The sequence below is a fragment of the Zosterops lateralis genome (genome assembly GCF_965231275.1).
Source record: "Zosterops lateralis genome assembly, chromosome: Z".
Lineage (NCBI taxonomy): Eukaryota > Metazoa > Chordata > Aves > Passeriformes > Zosteropidae > Zosterops > Zosterops lateralis.
The window spans coordinates 56473803-56491877 of NC_139800.1; positions in this window are offsets into that span (position 1 = coordinate 56473803).

Consider the following 18075-nt stretch of genomic DNA (forward strand, 5'->3'; position numbering starts at 1 on the left):
TGGGATTCAGGGTATAATTTAAAATTCTTAACATGTCTTTCTATAGGATCTAAACAACCTAGGTTGAGTTATGGTCACTATCAGTGTAACCTGTTTGAATATTACATGGGATAAATTCCTTCAATTTTTTTTAGATGCTTACACATTTTACTTAAGCCTTTTAAAACCGGAAATTATAGTCATCTCTGATGTTCTGATAGGTAGAATATTTAAATGCTGACATTGTGCTACTCATTAGATCCAAGTATCTGAATATTTAAATAAAAGCGAATGAAAAATGTTAGTGGATTTGTAATTATGACTTCAGAATGATGAGAATGCATTACGGATTTTCTGGTTTGAGAGTAAATGTTGTTTCAAAGTCACTTCTCCTAAGAGATCCTGAACATCAACTATCAGCATTAGAAAATTCCCATATTATGTTTTAACCAGAGTATAAAGAAATAAAGAAAATGCTATTTTGGACTAGTGACCATTTATTCTCTTATAACAGCTCTAAGCTATTGCCCACAATATATTTCTTTTAGCTAAGTCTGTATTTTGACATGGAACCTATTATTTTAGATGAGAATGTTTCTTCTGGAAAAATTCATTGGTCTCAGTCAAAGGATTTTATATTATTCCTTCTCAAAGAAAAACAACGTGTTGGCTTTCATTTTATCAGACATTTATGTCAAAGCTGGTATAAGCAGCAAGTTACTTCATTAATTCAGTAATTTAACATACATCAATTTGCTTTTCTAACAGAGGTGTTTACACTACCCTTGGTTACACAGTTTATAATCAGAACATACTTCAAAGTTGCCACTTGTTATTATGTTTTGTATTCTCAGGCTTTCTTGTGAAACCTATGGTCTAAAATTGTGAAATCAGAGCACATTTTGTCCTACATGTGGCACTAGGTAGACTCCCTCTGGTGGTAAATTCCAACCTCAGCTGTACAAGGATTACCATTTCTCTATATTGATCAAGAAGCTGCACTGGCAGAGAAAAATGTGCACTAAAACTTACTGTGAAAGTAATGTGACCAGAGCCTGTCTTTGTCCTTCCTTACAAAGTGGGTAACAAAAGTCACAAAGAGGTACTGCAGAAAAACTATAAAATCTGGGCACCCCCTAGACAGGTAAAAAATACTTCTCACATTGCCTATCCAAGAAGATGAGGAACATACAAATAAAAAAAAGGAGTAAAAATAACTTGCAATATTGAAAAATACAAATCTACTGAATCAAAGTCATTGCATGTTACTGAACCAAAATGCTAAGTAATTTTTGTCTTTAGAAAAATCTTTTTGCTTGATATCTTTGAGTAATTACCACAATATGTATTTTGAAAGACACAAGTGCTTCACAGAAAAGCTATCTGAAACTGGTGGGAAGCTGCTGTCCCATCCATCTGCCATTACAGAGAGTCAACAAGCCTTATCGAAAAGGAATAGTTGATGCTTCACAGCCAAAATACCAAGATGATATAAAGCTGATAGCACAGGTCTTGGCCAGTCCTTCAAATGTAATTTAGTTAATGAAAGAAGTTCAGGCTTAATTCTGCACTTACTCTACAGATAAGTGAAAAACTGAAAAAGATTAAATTATTTAATTAAAGAACTTGAAATTTTCCTCCTAGAGTTTTAAAAAACTATCAGAAAGAAAATGTGAAACACACAAGTGCAAAACAAAAACTAACCCATAAAAAGCCAAAATATTATCTGCACTTTCATTATGGGTTTATTAACAGCAGCATTTTACATAAACCGTGAAAAACTGATTTTTTTTTTTTTGATTTTTTTTTTTTTTTTTTTTTTTTTTTTTTTTTTTTTTTTTTTTTTTTTGCATAATGTTTAGGCCTCACACCAAAAATATGGTGTGTCTGCAGAGGACAGCAAAAAAGATATACACTAACTAAGAGTACTTTGAGGAACAGCAACAAAGAGGATAAAAAATTAAATTACGTAATCTCTGAGGAAAAACTCAAACATTGCAAGAAGTAGAGTCTTATTTGTGTGTGGGAAAGTTGGGGCAGATAATAAGAAAACCTAATACATGCAGTGTTGATGAAATGTGAACCAACGCTTTCAAGAGACACTGTACAGTATATTGGAAATGTTTTTCATGAGTCATTTATGTATATGTGGCCTTAGAATAGGGAGCAGATTGGGTGACTTTCTTCATTCTAGGTTGTGAGGGACTGTCTCAATGCTAGACCTACTGCAGGGTATGCTCAGTTTTAGTCTGTAGCTCTAAATGCAAGAGCAAGCACTGATTTCTCTCATGATGCTGTAGATTTTATGGATTGTTGAAAAGTGCTTATCAAGAGACACAGAATTAAACTGTCATTTTTTTCTTGCCTAAGAGTTTTCATGAGAAAGGTGACTATTTGGTAATGCTTGTTGTAAAACTTGTTATGTTTGGCGTCTGCTGCCACTGAATGGTACCGGGGAGTCTGGATCTGTTGTTTTTCCTCCTTCATCCACACTCCACATATTTTTCTCAATTTTATTTATATCTGAAAAAGAAGCCACAGGGGATTTTTTAAAAGGGAAGCATCCAACAGAAACAAGTGTTCCAGTTCACGTGAAGCAAATAGTAATCCTGAAACATAAACCAAAATCACTTAGATCATTCTGTCACAATATAAATCCTGTACAGTATTTTCTTAAGAATTCTTTTAAAAATGATCTTGTCTCTCACATTTTTTCAACATGATCAGTTACTTTTGTCAGTTAGGTATCTGTCTCTGATATCATTCTGCCTTATCATAGGATTGTAGGAAAATGAAGTTGGAATGGACCTCAAGAGACTTTGGTTCATCACACTGCCTTATGTTCATCTCTCTCCTATCTAACAATATGCATAGATCAATTCTTGAAACTTATAATTTTTTGGTTTTCATTCTGATTATTAAAGAAGACTGATATGAAAATTTAAAGGTAGGGGGAAAAGTCCTTAACAGCACCTGGGACAATAAGGATCCTCCATGATCCTCCCTGCCTGCCTTCCAACATTTTGCTCTGTTGAATGTATATTTTTTTTTCTTTTTACTTCTTATGCTGTTTTACAGATTATTATTCTAGAATTGTTGTTTTCTAGCTTCTGTCTTTCCTTTGCCCTTATTTTCTGTTATTTTCACAGATGATGGTACAAAGAAAACTCAGTGAAATTACTTGCTATAGAATAGCTGTCAGAAGTACAGTATCTTTTCACTGAAGAAAATAGAAATGCAATAAGCAGAGAAATGATGCTGGTAATTGTTGATAATCATCTTGACATTCCCAGTCCATTTTTCCCTACTCTGATTAAATTTATGTTGTGGTCTGGACATGCTATGTAAGGACACAATGATTATCCAGTGTTGTGTCCAAGCACCTCATTTCCTCTCTCATTTCTTTGGCGGCTGCTCATGGTCTCCTCTGGACATCAGATTCCCTTCTCTACTCTTTTGGGATGAATCTGATGCCAGCAGCATGACGGAAAGCCAGGCCAAATGTGACAGCTGACCTCCCACCCATGTACTTACAGGAATCTAATATGGTGGAAAAAAATTCTAGGGAAAAATCCAGCTTGTTTCTTGGAAGGTTCTTATACACAATGTAAACCAGAAGGTAGGAAATACCTCTGCAAAACAGAATAGTTTGTGAAATCATTGAAAAATGCCTGGAGAACAGAATTGTTCTATTCTACACTCCATGAAGATGCAGTACAGGCCAGTGATGATTTATCAGGACTGTTTAGCTATGCTAAATTTGGATTTCAATAATATAAATTTTTTGCAGAGTTTCTTGCAATCAATTCTCGACCTCCTTTGTGATTCTTCTTCCCTCTTTCTTCCTTTCTTTCAGTAACTGTTGTTATATCTGCATCATTCTGCAGCCAGTGCCATTGTCAGGTTTGGGATCAACTAGAAAAGCTAGTCACATCCTTTGCTACAGCTGGACTGCTGTCCATTCAAGTGCTGCTCTGGAAGGGATGTTCAAGTCTAGCAGTTAGATTGTGAAACTCCAGTTTATAAATTATGGTCAAAATGAAAAAGAACAAAGAGAATTGTACACAAAGAGAGAATATTAAGCACTGTGGTTTTTTTATAATATAACTCAATAGGCTTGGTCCTTTTTGTTTAATCTTACATCCTACTTGCAAGAAAAAGAATTTTAAAAGTTGAAAAGTCTATTGAATTTCTGAATGCCTGATAGCAAAGACTCCTTTGCCTTGAAAACAGGGAAGAAAAAAGATCTTAATGTGCTTCTTGTAATATTACATTTTCTGGTATAAATGGAAAAACGATGTTCATTTACAGTTGTCGCAGTTGACTGAGCAGTTTTTTGGGTGGGGACTGTCCATTTCAGTGTGAAATCTGGGAAACACCCACAAAATATTGGGAAACTCCAATAATACCAGCAAGGAAGCACATAGATACTTGAAGATTACAAAACAAAACAAAACAAAACAAAACAAAACAAACAAACAAACAAACAAACAAAACACTCAAAAAATTCCATGATTAAAAAATTCACAGGAATTCCATTATATGCAGGCCTTCCATTTGTTTTGGAGCAGTTAGCCAGCTTTGATGCTGGAATGTATTCTTACCAGATTTATATGTCTTCACAGCATACATTCCAGAAGCTCTACTATGTATGAGTTGAAACAGAGATTAAGAGAAGTACTTGAGTCTAAGGCTGCACTGATGAAAACTGATAAGCTGGTTCACCAGAAAGCAGCTAGAAATTGAATTTTTAGTGAGTTTTTTCTCTAAGAAACACTCTAAGGGTTGATATGGGCTGTACTTCAGGACATTTACAAAAGCAGTACCTGTGAATTTAGTTCATTGATAATAAAGCTCAGTTTGGAGCTCAGCTCCATCATTTTCTCATTTGCCACCACAGGAAGATATATAAACTTGATAATTTTTTTGCTGTGCAAATAGTAAAAATCTGAAAGACTTCCTTACTGGTGGTCTAAAAGCTATAAAGAAAACTCTTATAATTCCCAGAATAACAGGAAGTCCAAAAACTTATGTCAGATTTGGGTTCCATGAGCTGATTTTCCCCAGCCAAATTACATCAATCTGATTTTTTCCCCAGCTCCTTGAGCATGATATCTATTTGCATGACTTTAAGTGTTGTGAAATACAGAAGGGACTCAGGAGAAACCTATAGGCTGACTTCTGCCACATCCACCCTGTGGTGCCCTTTCTTAAAGTGGCTGGATCCCAGCTCAGTGGGGAATTCAGAAGGGCTTGGATGGCTCTACTAGTACCGAAGATTGTCTCCTTTTGCTCTTGTAAAATCATCATAAGGTGTTATTATTTAACAGCATCCCAAGTGCCTGAGAGTAAATCTTGCAAAAACTGGGGTTATACACAACATTTTTCTTGCCTTGTATGCCTTTGCCTTCTGTGGCTGTATCCAGGACTTTCAGTACTCTCTATAGTATTTTTTCTTTCTTTCATCAGAGAGAATCCTAAATCCTTCTCCTACCCTTTGATTTATGAAAGTTCTACAGAGGTGAATATTTTGCTGTAATTTCATTTATGAGGAAAAATTCTTAGTCTGCATTTTGCAATATGAAATTTTTCAACCTCAAAGCAGAGATCAGGCAAGAACATGTAAAACATATTGATGCTCTATAAAACACAAAGAGAAAAGAATATCAATTGGAAAAGATCTGATTAGCCAAAATGAAATAGTTTTCCTAGGAAAAAAATAGTGAGCACCATCTGTATATTAATAAGGAGAAATAAAGCAAAAAATATATATTACAGTGTAGCTGGAACAAAGGCATATTTGCCACAAGAGTACTTAGAATCTACTGTATGAATACACATTCTGATCCTCAGCAGCTATGTGCATTAAGACTTAGTGACTTTTTGCAAGTAAACCCATTAACAAAATAATGTCCCTGTTTACTACCTACAGCGTATCTATTTTATAAGAACAGATCTCTTAACTGTCCCAGCTATGCAATGTGTGCTTTGGATTAAAAAAAGGCAGTGCATACATGCTGGTTTAAGGCATATGGCTTGAAAACAGCACATTTGTCATGTCACTAGATGGTCACCTGCCAAAATTTGCCCATATCCTCTTATCTGCTTATGTGTCAACAATATACTTATCCTGGTTGTCTAGAGTTCACTGAAATCAGTCAAGTTTCCAGGGAGTATGGCACAGTTTGTATGCTATGAGACAATTGAAAGGGAATTTGGGTGCAGTGAAAGGAGGTAAATGTATACTCTTAAACTTTCTAAGATATTTAAGCCTTCAAGCCTTTTAATGTCAACAAAATACCCTAATTACTTAAACAAAAGGACCTGCAGATAAAAGAAGAACTCGTATGTTGGGTAACATCTAAAACATGGAGCGGCATAACAAGGTTAATATTTTTTATATGTGCTCCATCTTACTCTGTATAAATATCTTATCTATAGTGAAGTTGTTTGTCACAAAACTAATGAACCTGTTAAAACTCAGGAAAACCATGTGATACATGGAACTGCACTGACATATTTAATAAAGCTTGCACATTCCAATAATGAGAAACTCAGACTGATGCACTAAGATGTTTCTGAAATGCTATCTGAAAAAAGCCTCAACACTATTTTTCTGCTAGACGAAGCTGATAAATGCCATGATGCATCATGCAAGAACAAGCAATATTTGGAGCAGCTTTGAGAGATGTCATGGTGGTCTCCCCTTCTACTCTGGACAAGCACAGGCAAGGTCAGCAAGGGCCCTATAGTGTCTGGAGACCACCGACATGCTGGATAGTGCTCTGGACAGATTTAGCAGGGAGCAGTTGAGTTGGGTCACTGTAAACACCTGCACTCTATCTGACCTGCTAACTTCTGAAGAGGAATTTCTCCTAATTGGTCTCTATAAGGAAAAATAATGCTAGGCAGGGGGGAGAAAAAGCACATATTGGTCAGATAGTGGGTAAGAACCTCAGTCTGACCCAGCTGTGTCTTGTCTGTGACAAAGAAAAGTGAAATGAATTGCAAGGTCATTTCACCCTGCTTGTATCAGACTGTATTTCATACTCAATAAATGATGTGTGATTACAGTAAGCAGCTACCTTTGAGGGAGTATATTTTGGCAAAGCCTCTCCCCTCTCTCTTCAGCACTGGTACTATGGCTTTGTGCCATGGTATCCTCCTACCTGTCAAAATACTTCAGTCTGAATGCACTGACTGCAACCAAGTGAGGAGTAAGCCTGGTGTAAGGCAGCCACAGCTAGAATGCTCACAGTGGTGAAGCTGCTGGGCAGAGAGGTTGCTACACCATATTCACAGAGGTCATTCTGATATCTTTAGGACATCCTTCTCAAACCTAGGGAGTGGTGGTTTAGGAACTGGCAGGTTATTTTGTCTAAGACTCTGGTTCACGGAGAACACAGAAAAGTAGTTGTGTCCTTTGTTTATATTTCCATTTTTCCCACTCTAAAATGACTTAGTCAAGGTATTGAGGATTTTTTGTTTGTTTGTTATAGTTCTTTTTTTTTTTTCTTTTTTTTGGGGTTTGCCTTTTTTTTTTTTTTTCCATTAGGAGATGATTTTTTGTTATGTTTTAGTTAGGTTTTTTGTACCTAATTTTGTACCTGATTTTCCTCATTGCTTTCCCTCAAAAGTTCAACACTTGAATTTGTTTCTTTTATGGGTAGCATAAACTGAAGACAGATTTTGTTTGCTTCCCTTTACTAAACTCCTCTTGTTAAAAATGACTGATGATTGTTTATTCTTTCTTTTCTGCTTTGAACAGATATCAAATCCCATGCTTTGAGAAAGGAATATAGGAGGGGATCATGGATTTATCATCATTCATCATGCACTTCATTGTGCATGTGTGTGCCTGCACTGCAAACTGAGACTGCAGATAAATTCATTTGTCTCTTTGCAGTGAGCTGTAATTAGAATTCTGACTGGCTGCAAAGTGACTATTCATTACACTGCAAAACTACAGAGCTAGATTAACTTTTTCTAGAGGCTTTTCAAAAATACCACTTGCACTTTCTGGCATGCGCTGAGTTATAATGACATAGCACAATGTCTTTTTAATATTTTGTAACACAATAGCAAATATGAGCTCATGTAATCCACTGGGAGCCCACTGGGTTAGGTCGTGTATAAACAACATTTGTTTTGGGTCCATCTAAAAGATCCTATGATCAAATGAACAAGACTAAGCCTGGGAGAACCTATGTGCTATACAGTCTTTATTGCTTTCCCCCAGTGCAGACAGCTTTCTAAAGGCACAGGTGGCGTGCCCCAGTAGAAGCAACCTCAGCACAGAACCAATGGAGTAACTGTGGGGGTGGCCTCCCTTTGGCTGATGGCACACAAGGATGGCCACTATTTGTGCCCAAAATCTTTGGCTATTTTCTTCGTCCCTTAGATATGCTAAAAACTGAGTCAGCCTCAAAAGGTATCAGAAGAGTAGTTAAGTAGCCGATCCAAAATGCCAAAACGTAGGGGTGACTTTAATGAGACTACCAGTTTTTTGAAACACAAAGGTGTTCTTCAGACACAGCCAAGGATTTAGAATTCACTATCTAGTCCTTGAAATAATAGAAGTAACCTTCTAAGCCTGTTCTGTATATAGCAGATGCAAATTTCTATTCCCTTGCCTGTGAACATCTTGAAGCCAGAATTCTTCTAAGTCAAATGAATTACTTAGCAGCCTTTAGTTTAAGGTGTATTTTTGCCTGTAACAATATCAAATATTGAAAAAATATGAAAAAAATGAAATATGCTGTTCTTTTAGGAGTAATTTTCTTTAAAACTTTAACAAAATAAAGGTATGTTTTTAAAGGAGAATAAAATGCATGTCTGCTGCTAAAGGAAAAAGAACAATGGAGTGTTCTTTCTGAAACCTAAAACTGTAGAAAATGTACATCTGGATTAGCAATATCTTCCAAATTCCAGTAATAACTTTTAATGCTCAGATAAGATTCTGTTTTGATCAATAGGGTTATCACATTAAACAACCTTGTGTGAAACACAGCTGCTGGGGACTATTATTTAATTCTGTTTTCCTAGTGGTGTCTGTTTTATTGATACATTGAATGAGTTTTGAGTCATACTAAAAATCAATACGGGGAAGTTGGGAAGTTTTAGTTCTCAGTGTGTAAGAACTTGTGTCTATGTGTGAACGACTGAAGGGATGTAAAGTATAAATCAGGATATTTAGCAGAACGGAAGAGGGAGAGTGGTGCTATAATACCTTGAAGAAAGATGCAGGTTTAATAAAGTCTGATCTTTCTCCCTTTACTTTTCTCCCCTCATCATTTTTTTGGCCAGGAATTCTGTATACTGAAGCACTACCCCCTTGACACCTTCCAGAGGTTCTTTGATGTCACGAACTCCTTTAAAAAAAGAGATTTTAATGTTTCTATTTATGTTTTAATGCTTCACGTGTAGCAGGCCTACTGTACTGTTTTGTTGGCCTCTTCCATTTGTTTATCTTGCCTATTTTTTCTTGTCCTGCACTATAGATGTCTAAAGGCAGTGGATATCCTTCTGTGCTGTACTCATCAAGGGCCAAAAGAGCCATTGGTTGTTCCTTGTAACTGTGAACCCAAAGTACTAAAAGATAGATATGTGGAATATTTTCTGTGACCCATATGGAAGATACCTGGTTGTTACAGAAGCTGCTATCAGCTGCTATCACTGTGGGAATGACTCATTCTGTCCTGAAAATTCTTAAAAGGATAATCCAAGATAATCTGCCATCAACTTTAAAACTTGAAAAAAAGGAGCTTGAAACCCTGCAAGAAAATTCACACAGATGCTATGATTTCTGCTGGAGGAAAAGAATTTATCATGCTGTATTTGCACTCCAGTTGAGTGTTAAAACAGTTTAATAATTGAAGTAAAATACAATATAATACCAGTATAATGATAGTAGTAGTAGTAGTAGTAGTAGTAGTAGTAGTAGTAGTAGTAGTAGTAGTAGTAGTAACGGAGAGAGAAAAAGGAATAGAACTTAAGAGAAAAAATGATGCACAATACAATGCTCACCACCTGCTGACCAATATACCCAGACTGTTCCCAAGCCATAGAATCACAAAATCAACTAGGTTGGAAAAGATCTTTGAGACAGACCATCAAGTCTATGACCTAAAACCTAAAACCCCCTTGTCAACTAAACCATTGCACTGAGTGATACACCCATCCTTTTTTTAAAAAACCTCCAGGAATGGTGACTCTACCACCTCCCTAGGCAGCCCATTCCAGTGTTTAACCATACTTTCTGTAGAGAATTCTTATCTAATGTCTAGCCTAGATTTCTCCTGGTACAGCTTAAGGCTGCTGAACTTAAGATCAGCAATTCCTGGCCAACTCCCCCCAGTTTAAATACTGGACAAAACATTCTATGGTATGGAATGTCCTTTGGGCTAGCTCAGATCAGGAGTCCTGGTTATGCTCCCTCCCAGGTTCTTATTTTCAGTGCCAAAGCAGAGGACACTAAAAAGTCCTTAATTTAGGGTAAGCACTACTTACCAATGACTAAAACGTTATTGACACTATTCTCATACTAAATCCAAAACACAGCATTTTATCAGCCACTAGGAAGAAAATTAACTCAATCCCAACCAAAACAAGAACACACTTCTCGGTGTTGCAATGCACTTGCATGCCTCTACGAAGACTGAGTGACCTTAAAAACCTGACCTGTTTCAGGGAGTTCTCACCAAATCTGTTTATGATTAAAAAATTACAAAACTCACTTAAGTAGAAAATTCAGTGCTAAAGATGCCACAAATGGAGCAAGGGATTCCTCAGGTGCTTCTGATGTAAGGAATCTCTATGTCACTGATTAATCCTTGTCATAGAAGAATAGCAATTAGGCCTAAATTTTATTCACAGATGACAAAGATAGCAGGAATTAAAACACCTTTAATTCCTTTGTTATAGTAGGAAAACCAGCAAAATTTAGACGTTCAAAGTTCAGTAGCTTCATCAGTTTTCCACAGAGCCTAATCATAATGAGTTCCTCATTCTTAACTTTGCTGGGTTTAGTGACTTGTTCTGTAGTTGGACTTCACATATGGCACATATATGTTCACATAACATCATATAATGTTACTTTGTGCTGACACTGCAGCAGAGGTAGCATTCATTCCTGTCCCTCAAGGACAACACCAACTGTGCAGCTTTAACACAGCTTGAGACATGATAAGCTGATAAATCACTGTTATTTGGCAGTGGTTTAGACTAATACCCTTGCATTGAAGCAGGGTCCTAACACTAAAGTAGTAAGGCACTGTTAGGGAGAGCTCAGGGAGCCCTTTTTGCCACTGCTGAACTGCCAGATAACTGGTCAAAGGCTTTCAACCTGCTGGAGTTGCAGTCACAACCTCTTTGCTCTCAGAGCTGTAGGCTTGATTTCATAAAAGACTCTAATCTTAGTCTCTTTTTGGACAGTTTTATTACAGCTTACCTACAGCTTGCACACATGCAGTATATATTAAATAACAGACCACAGTGACTGATCAGCTGTAGCCTTAGCAGATCAAGTAACCAACATTACTTTAAATAAACTTCCTATGTCATGAAGTTGGTTCTGCTGTTTAAATCTTTCAGTGAATATCCCCTTCATATTACTATTTCAATTCAGTAGTCCTAGAAAAATCCTTGTACATTCAGGGAGAAATATTAAATAGACTTTACCAAATAGAAAATTTAATCAGTTCACTCCATAGTTGATTAAATATTTTTCATTTTTTCAGTGTGTTTTATTGTGTAGCAAATTATCCTCATCTTATGAATGTAAGTACAAATTCTGGAGAAGGCACATATAACATGAAGTGCTTTGGGGGAGCACACAAAATATGACATGAATGTGTAAAAACGTTTGTCATCTGTATATTTTTCCACAAGTGATTTCATTTTTTTTACTCTCATGAGACTTTGAAAAGAGTTGTAGGAAGTTCCTTAAACATTGAATATAGTTTACATAAATAGCCACAAATAAGCATGAAAAAGCAGTTCTGAGCCACAAGAACTGGCTTTGGATTCAAAATGCAGCCTGAACACACTGAGAGCTTAAATTTTTATGTGGCTTCTAGACAGGCTTATGCTGAAAGATAAGATTTAGCTTGCTTTAGATCTAAACATGTGACACTTTGCTAGGCATTCCAAATTTGATTTTGGAAGATTTAATATGTTTAGTTCTTTGAAATACCAACTGATCCAAAAGAGAAGATAAGATTTTAAGGCCAGATGTTAAAATTTTGATGTACTAAGCATGAATAAATTCATATCTGTACACTGAATTTAGGCATTTAAATTATTTCAGTTGCAAATTAATTCAAGAATTCTTACCCTACCTTTCATAACTCAAATTTTAAAACTCCTAAAGTTCTTCCTACCTCTGACTGTCGCAGCCCAAAATGTTTTACTAACCAAATTTAAATAGTAATCTATTTCTCAAAGACCCTGTTCTGTTCAGGTACAACTACACAATCAAATGAAGATATGGCTGTAATATGTGGTAGTTTTTCCGCACCAACCTCATAGAACAAGCACTGACAACAATAACAGTCAGGGCAGTCTTAGTATGTGCTATCAGAAAAGAAGCTCTCCAGAGACCCTTAGTTAAATTAAAAGCAGTATACTAGGATATGGTACAGCTGCACTTTAATAGGAAGCCATATCTTTCCTTTCTCATCAAAACCACCAAGAAGGTTAGGAACACAAATCTTTATTGACCACCAGTAAAATTTGTTATACTAACTCATTGAGGCACTTCATAAGTCTTCCTCCACCTTATCTTCACAGGTACTACATACCATAAATGTTGTTCTTCTGTCCATCAATCAATCAATCAGCAAATGAGGTTCTTTGAGCTACTGGTGAACTAATGATTCTCTTTGGAAGAATACTGCATGCTTCAGCTTCGTAAAAATTATTGTTCTTCTCTTGCTCTGAATTTGATAAGTAGGTAAAACATACTACATGATATCATGTTCTAAGAAAACACCATTAACTAATTCTGTATTGATGAGTGTGGCTGCTAACAAGAATCATCTGCAATCATCTTTCTTGTTGCATTTTATTCTGCTGCTGTAAGAGCCAGTAAATGAGTGTGGGGCATTAACAGCAGTCCAGCAGTTAGTGTGGATCTCTGCCATTAAACATTAAACTACACAGCCATTATTTTTTATTCTAAGAGAATCTTGGATTTGTATGTATGCATGTATACTGTGTTAATTTCACAATAACTTCTCTAAACCAGCCCGGCATGCCTTCTTTTACTTACATATTCTTTATGGCCCTGAGTTCTATTTTGTGCTGGTTTAAGATACAATAATAGTATGTTAATTTCTCTTCCTTCTGAAGACTTGCAACAGCTTTCAAAGGCTGACATAAAATCATTTATTTTAAAAATGCTCAGATACTGCTGATCTAAGGTCCAAAGAGGTAGAATGACATACCTGTAGGAATCCTTTGTTGCAAAGGAATAGTAATGTAGAAAATCATGACAAAAGCAGTATTTTGGTTCTTAAAAAATATCTCTAGGAATAAGACATAGGCTGCAGACATGCAGAATAATTCTTAGAGGAACTAGCAAGTAGCATTTCACACTATACACCTAAATGAAATAAGATTTCACATTCCATTTAAGACTTGATGTTTTTGTCTAGAACATGCAGAAAAATCAATCTGAATTAACTTTTAAAATAGATTGGCTAAACCACTTTAAGTTTCTACATAGCGAACTCTCATTTAGACTGTATTAATTTACTTTGGAAGTAAATTTAGTTAGATTGAATTAGGGCCACTTTAATTTTGAATGAGAATGTGCACATAATGCAGTTAAAGTAATCACAACTTTAAATTCACACCTTTAGATAATTTGTATTAGTTTTCTTGAGTGTTCCCAGACATAAAAACTCTAAATCTCAGTGAAGTCAATGAACATTTCTTCAGATGTGCATTGTTACGTACCCAGATAGAACAGAGCAAATAAGACAGCCTAAAGGAACATATCCTGACAGTCAATAGTCCTCCAGACACAAGGCGAAGGTAGACTTTCTTATCTAGTAAAAACTATGGTGAAAGTAACTGTGTCTTGTGAGCACTATGATCCAGTACCTGAATGCTAAAAACACTTAAAATCACCTACTGCCAAAATTTCATTATAGCTGTGATAGCCAGATTTTTGATACGGAAATAATGTTATCAAAATTGACTGTGGTGAGTTGCTCCTCCCTGTCAGGCAGCAGGGACACCTGTTGTCACCTACGACAACTAAGAGACATTTAATGAACTGTGGTTGTTGGTTGCACATGCCAAATTTCTCTCTTTCCCTTCCAAACTGCAGGTCTTAATGACCTGGTTTGCAGTAGTCCTGGTGGCTATCCACTGCAGGTCTGTCTGCTCTATGTACAGCTTGCTTCTTTCAAGAGCTGCAAATGGAAAAGTCTGAAAGAGCATTCATGTGAGCTACTGAAGAAGCAGTGGGAGATGTGAAGGAAGAAGACAGGGGCAATGCAGTCTCTAATAGGTCCCATCTTTACTCTTACAGTGTGATTAACACTTACATGACAATTCACATGCCAAGTGAACAACAGAATTTCTGCCCAGAATCTCTGTTCAGAGGTAACAAAATGCAATTGCTGCATGACTGAGAAATGCCAAGGTATGAACATGAAGCAAATCACTTGGCAGTAGCTGCATATGGATAACAGACTTCTGAGAAGTGAGAGAAACCAGATGTCTGGCCATCAAGGCTCGATTGATTGAAATCTGCTTTTAAATTAAACAAACAAACAAACAAACACAAACAAACAAACAAACAAACAAACAGGTAACTGTGTGAATTGCAAAATTTAAAAATTAAAACTGGATGACTTGCAGTAAATTTAACTGTTTGCTATTTCAAAAAGAGGAAATGTTACCAAAATAATGTTAAGAAAATTACTGAGTTGCAAACACTGATATCACAGATCTTTTTGAAAGTTGTTGTTGAAGGTATAAGCAATTCTGATTAAAATATTTTTGGAGAGCTAATCTGCTTCATTTTGGCTTCATTTTACTTTTAAAGGTTGTCACTTAAAAAGTGGCATGGAAATAGTCAAACTAAGTTCTTCTTTCCAACAGATGCATCAGATTTGTTATGAGGAGAGATTTTCTTTTAAACTGTATTAGCTTCTGTCTTAATCTTGCATAATATGAAACACATAACTAACTTTTGTATTTTTAACACATGCAAACCACCTGACAATTTCAACTTAACATGAACTGTGCACCTACATTTAAATGAAAATTTATAGCAGGTTACTTTATTAATAAAACATAGCATTCTAAATCCATACTTAGACATTTAAATATAAAACAGTCTTCTTATAGAAGAGCAACATTATTATATTTGTAAATAAAAAATGAAAATGTTTTGTATCCATGGGCCTATGTATAATTTGCTTTACAAGTACATCAGTCTTGCTCATACACATAAGTTATTAGTGTGAAAAAAGAAAGAAAATATAACTGATAGAAAGAAGAGTGTATATACAGAATGCAATGCATGATGGATTACTTTATTTGTTCTTATTGTCAATTTTTTCCATTTCCACAAAGGTGTCACTTTAATTATGCTTGAATACTAACTGAATTCAAGCCAATAACAAATTTCTCTCAGCAGCAGGAAACAGATTAGGGACATGAATTGCAGGCAGCTTTTTCTTGTTGAGTGTTTCAAACCTGCGATTCTATTTTATAGCTCTATCCTGGTTAAAAGTGTCTAATAAGTCATCCAAAGTTTTGTGTGTATAGGGGTATGAGCTCCAGGGAGCACTGAGCCCATGTCATCCTTTCACAGGTGTTTCTCCCACTGTCTTGCATGAAAGCTGGCCAATAGGATTGATCCTTCTGGTTTTCAGTTCAGCAGTGGAAATGACATACTTTATTATAAAGATTTCCTCTGATTTGACTAAATGTTGTTTATAGCATCCTCTTCTTGTGAGCAGTTTATCAAAAGAAAATGTTCAGTGGTCTTTTAATTCAAAAGCTGCATCTCAAGGTTGAGAAAACTTCATGTACTCCAGGGCAAATCATAATGAAAATTCGAAGGTTAGAAACATCATTCTAATGGCAAAATACTTATTTTAGCCTTCCTTATTTCATTTAAGCCATGGGCTTTCTATTATGATTATTTATGGTTATCATTTTGGCTCCTCTGAGCAGCAGTGTCTTGGCTTGCTTGTCTTCTCTGCTCAGGATGAAAAATGAAGTTTGAAAGAATGTTCATTACCTTCACGGCATGTGTTGACTGCACTGATTCTTCATCTGCCAAACTGCATATGCTGGCTTCTGGCTCATCTGGAGACCTCTGGAACTAAAAGTAATTGATCAAATTAATTCTAATATAATCCCACACAGACCCTGCTACCACTGCAGCTTGTTAACCTTATATGTGAACTGTTTATTTGAACTATCTGGATGACATCATGAAAGCTACATTCAATACATTTTAAAAAGTATGAAATTAAAGCCCATTTTAACATTTTTTTCAAAGATACGACTGCTGTTATGCTAAATTTTCTCTAAAAAACAGAATTTGGAGCATCAGCACTTACAGAATCAATTTCATTTGAGTTGGCCCTACTTCCCAAACAATTGGATTTTCCCCCTACTCCATAACCACAACTTTCAAATAATCAAGTATATCACAGTAGCTTTGTACACAGTGTGAAGTAGCAGTTGAAGGATCTGAGCAGCAATTTTCTGAACTGTGCACTCCCTTTTATACCATATAATCACAGAATGGCCTGGGCTCAAAGGCACCTGGAAGATCATCTGGTTCCAACTGAGGTGCCATGAGCAGGATGGTGATTCTCATTCTTGGTTTTTGCAGACTTTTACGTCTAGATAAACTCCCTGATAGATCTATATCACACCTTACAAACCCCAGCCCACCTATTACCTCCCTACAGCAGCTACAATTTCTGGTTATGAAAAACATTAAAGTAGTTCTAATAAACATCTTTGCAATTGTTTCCACCACCCTGTGTATTTATGACTTTCATGCTGGCTGATGGAGGTAGGGTGCTGTTGACATCAGGAATAAATGGTACCCTGTGCAATGATCTGGCATGATGTGCGAAAGACAAAATGTGTCCGATCACTCTGTCACAGCACAACATGTAATTCGGTGTAAGTGTAACCATCAGAAATGCTAAGGGTACCTAAGACAGCAGAAAATGATTCTTATAACAAAACAGGAGTGAGGACGTAAGTGTGCACATGACTGGTAGTGATTTATAGGTACAGAATGTTCCCCACTGATTTGGGATCCCAGCTTCCACTAGACACAACATTGCAAATTAAAGGTAGCACAGCAGTCTCAACTTCAAAATTTCCTATAATTTATCGCTTTGGCCCAAACACTTTGCCATGATGAAGGCATATATATAAAAAAACCCCTACTTTGCATAATATAGAAAAAAAATCTGAAAAGCAAGTTTAAAATGTCATAAATGTATTAAAATGATCATTAAAATATAAGGTAGTATCTCTCAATCTTTGCCTTCATCACTAGTGCTTAGTGGAGTAGCAGCTAAGACCTGTTACATCTTACAGTACTACCTCAGGGTAAATATTTACTGCTTACTAAACATGGCTTCTGAATGGGCACAGTGAAGACTATTATGGAACAATTCTAGGAGGAAAATACATTATAACCCTGTCTGTGATTATTCTTCCACTTAAAAAGCAAAATTGTCTTTTGCAGGTAAGCCAGGCTCATTCTAAGTCTTTCATGACAGCTTTTTAAATTCTCTTGGCTCTAGGCTGTAGATAGTTTTCCCAAAACACCATGGTTGTAGCAGAAAGGATATAACACTCGTTAAAGTTCAATTCTTGTAGAATTGCTCATTGCTATATACCACAATCTGTATCTACTTAGGCCCAAATGACAACTTTTCAGTTTAAGATTTTTTGTGAAAGCAAATACTGAGATGCACGTTTTGCAAATTACATTTGCAAAAATTTAATTTCTTTTTCAGATTTAGGATAAATCTTACAGTCGAAATGAGAGAAATTTCTGAAACTATGTTTCTTGTCTGGGACATAGGAGTCTTCAAT